At 43.4% G+C, this 4,341-nt stretch overlaps 1 pseudogene; it reads left to right on the top strand.

The window, feature by feature from the left end:
• Nucleotides 1-3,654: 3,654 nt before the first annotated feature.
• On the top strand, nt 3,655-3,825 carry LOC110596587 (annotated as a pseudogene).
• The last annotated feature ends 516 nt before the right edge of the window (nt 3,826-4,341 follow it).

The raw sequence follows: 4,341 nt of genomic DNA on the forward strand, positions 1-4,341 counted from the left end.
TTTCTTTCTGTCTTTCTTTTTTCTTTCTTTTCCCTCCTTCCTCCCTCCCTCCCTTCCTTCCTTGTCTTACTCTGTTGCCCAGACTGGAGTGCACAGGCACCGCAGCCTCCCCTGCTAGGCTCAGGTGATCCTTCCATCTCAGCATTCCAAGTAGCTGGAATCACAGGTGCCGGCCACCACACCTGGCAATTTTTTTTTAAATTTATTGTAGAGATGAGGTCTTGCCAATTTGCCCAGGCCGGTCTCAAACCTCTAGGCTCAGGCAATCCTCTCACCTCTACCTCCCAAAGTACTGAGATTACAGGCATGAGCTACCATACCACATCCTGCTTACTGTATTTCTTAATGGGCTCCACCTGAACTCAGTAATTTTATTTTATTTTATTTTATTTTTGAGTAGAAGTCTCACTATCGCCCAGGCTAGAGTGCAGCCTCGACCTGCTGGGTTCAGGCAGTCCTTCCACCTCAACCTTCCAAGTAGCTGGAACTACAGGCATGCACTACCACACTCATCTAATTTTCTGATTTATTGTAGAGATGGGGTCTTGCCACGTTGCCCAGGCTAGTCTTGAACTCATGGGCTCAGGCAATCCTCTCACCTTGGCATCCCAAAGTGCTGGGATTATAGGCGTGAGCCACTGGGCCCAGCCAAACTCAGTAATTTTAGCTAAGAAGAAACAGTTAAGTTAAAAACACCAACTATTGAACTAAATCAGTCTCTAGAATACACCTTTCTGACATTTAGCTGGCTATTTTGAAACCCTTACATCTTTTTTTTTTTTTGAGTTGGAGTCTCACCCTGTCGCCCAGACTGGAGTGCAGTGGCACGCTCCCGACCACCGCAGCCTCGACCTGCTGGGCTCCGGCGATTCTTCCGCCTCAGCCTTCCAAGTAGCTGGAACTACAGGCGCGCCATGCCCGGCTAATTTTTTTATTTATTGTAGAGATGAGGTCTTGCCAAGTTGCCCAGGCGGGTCTTGAACCCACAGGCTCAGGCAATTCACTCACCTTAGCTTCCCAAGGCGGGGGATTACAGGCTGAGCCACTGAGCCCCGCTGAAACCTTTACATCTTAAAGGAAGTCTCCACTTGTAAGGGCAGCTACACTGGAAAGAAAGTGACTAGGAAGACTAAGTGACTAGAAACTTGTTACTATTGCTTTAAGTTTACATAACAGGTCTTACCTCTGTTTGAGGTGATTTTCTTTGCCATCTTGTCTTAACTGGGCTTTATCTTCTTCCTTGGTTTGAGCAAACCATAGTACAATAGTTGGAGCTGAAGTCTCAGCTTGTGCTTTATTTCACCTAGGAGTCATCCCTTTAGAATTACAAATCTAGGATTGCCTAGCTAACAATTGCTTATGGAAATGAAACAAGTAATTGGAAGATTGACAATCTTTTTTTTTTGAGTTGGAGTCTCACTCTGTCGCCCAGACTGGAGTGCAGTGGCCGCTCCCGGCCACCGCAGCCTCGGCCTGCTGGGCTCCGGCGATCCTTCCGCCTCAGCCTTCCGAGTAGCCGGAATTACAGGTATGCGCCACCACGCCCGGCTGCTGATTTTTTGATTTATTGTAGAGATGAGGTCTTGCTGCCCAGGCGGGTCTCGAACCCGCGAGCTCAGGCAATTCACTCACCTCAGCCTCCCAAAGGCGCGGGATTACAGGCTGAGCCACCGAGCCCGGCTGGAAGATTGACAATCTGAGTGAGGAAAAAAGAAACTGTATGAAAGCCAGCAAATGAAAATTCTACTTCTGACTGCATAAGATCTGTATGTCTATATGTGTTATGTATATGTGATAACATTTGGGAAACAAAGCTAGCTTTAAAATTGTTAATAAAATAAAGTAGGAATGGCTTCAGAATTGTCTGTTAATTATTATGTAGACATTTCTGCCTGGGTCTACTGGTCAGACAGGCTTATACTGTCTCAGCTACATGTTTAAAGGTCATAAAACTGCTGATTCTATTTTGGATATTTGTTTGATTTGTCTGTGAATGATAGTGGGTTTTTTGTTTGTTTGTTTGTATGAGTTAGGGTCTCACTCTGTCACTGGGCTGGAGTGCAGTGGCAAACTCATGGCCACCCCAGCATTGACCTGCTGGGCTCCGATGATCCTTCTGCCTCAGTCTTTCGAGTAGCTGGAACTACAGGTGCATGCTACTATGCCCGGCTAATTTTTTTATTTATTTTTAGAGATGAGGTCTCGCCAAATTGCTGTGGCTGGTCTCAAACCCATGGGCTTAGACATTTCTCTCGCCTCCACCTCCCAAAGTGCTGGGATTACAGGTATAAGCCACCGTGCCCAGCCTGAGTCATTTCTAAGTAAGTTAAAATACAGAAATATTAATTGTAAAACATAAGTTTATATACTTTAACATCTTAGTTTTTATATGCTATAAAAAAGCTATATATGCTTAGATCTGTTAAACAGAAATTTGAGGAAACATAGCTTTCTAGAAAATTATGAGATGGTTTTTATCTACAAATACTGATATAAAGCAGTTCAAAATTATGTATTTCTTAGGTTTTCACTAGAAATTAGGGTTGCTGAGCCAGGCACAGTTTCTCATGCCTATAATCCCAGTACTTTGAGAGGCCTAGGCAGGAGGATTGCTGGAGGCCAGGAGCTTGAGTCAAGCCTGGGCAACATAGTGAAACTGCATCTCTAAACAAAATTAGCTGGTTGTGGTGGTGCATGCCTGTAGTCCTAGCTACACAGGAGGCTGAAGTGGTAGGATTGCTTGAGCCTAGGGAGTGGAGGTTGCATTGAGCTATAATGGTGCAGATATGAATTTTTAAGGTCAGCCTGGGCTTTGAAAGTGTCAGCTCTATGGATCAGCCAGCTTGATGGACTGGCAAGCCTAGCTCCAGCAATATTGGCTCTAATGGGCTGACAACCCAAGCCCCAAGAATGTTGCAGCCCCAGAAGTGTCTAAGCTTTGGAGTCTCACCTTCTTCCAACAGCTGGCTCCATCATGGCTCTCTTTATCAGCTGGCTCCATCATGGCTCTTCAGCTCTGACAATCTTCTGCAGAACTTCCGCAGCTCTTCAGGTTGAGGTTCTTGTCTCGTGCCCAGGAGGAATGAGGGACACAGACACCCAGAAAGTTAAGAAAGCAGAATTTAGTGAGAGGACAGAAAAACTCCCACAGTGGGAGGTACCTGATGAGGTTGCCCATCTGGGACCAAAACCTGGTGCTCACATAGCCCTAAGACCCAGCTGATTGACTAGCACTAGCTGTGAGCTGATTCGTGGGCACTAAAAGTGCTGATTGGTCAGTACTAAGGACCAATCAGCAGGAGGTAGGGGCCTAATGGTGAGCTAATTTTTTGTTTCTCTATCCCAGCAGTGAGCTTGTTTTCCAACACGTGTTTATCAGCCAGAGAGACCTGCTGGAAGTTTGCCACTACATGGTTATGGGGGACCTGCCCTGTTTGTCTGCCTAGCTTTTTTCTGGCTATCTCCTCTCTCAGTGCTACTGCACTCCAGCCTAGGTGACAGAGCAAGAATCTATAAACAAATAAAATAAATTAAAAATAAATAAAAAAAAAGAAATTAGGATTGCTGAGAGCTAAAAGTGTAGCTAATATACATAATTAAAACTACTAGATATAAGACAAACAGCTTTTGCTTCGTTTCACTTCTGAGAGCAAGATGGGTCACCAGCAGCTCTGCTGGAGCCACCCGCAGAAATTCAGCCAGGGTTCGCACTCTTGTCACATACGCTCAAACTGACAGGGTCTGATCCAGAAATATGGTCTCAATATGAGCTGCCAGTGTTTCCATTAGTACTTGAAGGATATAGGTTTCATTAAGTTGGACTGAGTAATCTTCTTTGAATGGATTATACAAGGCATCCACCCAATGAAAGCATGGCAGATTCTTATACGTAAAATTAAAAATTCTAAAAAAACAACAAAAGAATAAAGAGAGAGAGAGAGAGAGAAAGCCAATTCTGTACACGGAGTACATAAAGAAAAACAAGGTATGTTTTTTAGTGAGGGAAGTTGTAAAGGCATGAAATGTGTGTTGAGAAAAAGATAAATTTGTCGAGAAGGTAAAGTTTGCTTCAAACCGTAGGAATAAAAAAGATATAGATACAATTAAATGAATATAGAGAGTTGGGAAGAGAAAGAATAGAAAAAATATATACTAAATGATAAAGGTGTATGAAACTCCTGTGGTCAAAAGCTGATTGGATGAATTTGTTTATAAGGTTTTATTAAAACTAGCTTTAGTATTGATAATACACTAGTACAAAAGCAAACTTTGGTTTTCTCTTTTGAACAAGATTTCCATGTAGTTGTTTTTTTTTTTCCTTTTCCTTTTTCTTTTTTTTTG

This window comes from Carlito syrichta, unplaced genomic scaffold (genome assembly GCF_000164805.1).
Source record: "Carlito syrichta isolate Samal-C Ts95f unplaced genomic scaffold, Tarsius_syrichta-2.0.1 Scaffold311234, whole genome shotgun sequence".
Lineage (NCBI taxonomy): Eukaryota > Metazoa > Chordata > Mammalia > Primates > Tarsiidae > Carlito > Carlito syrichta.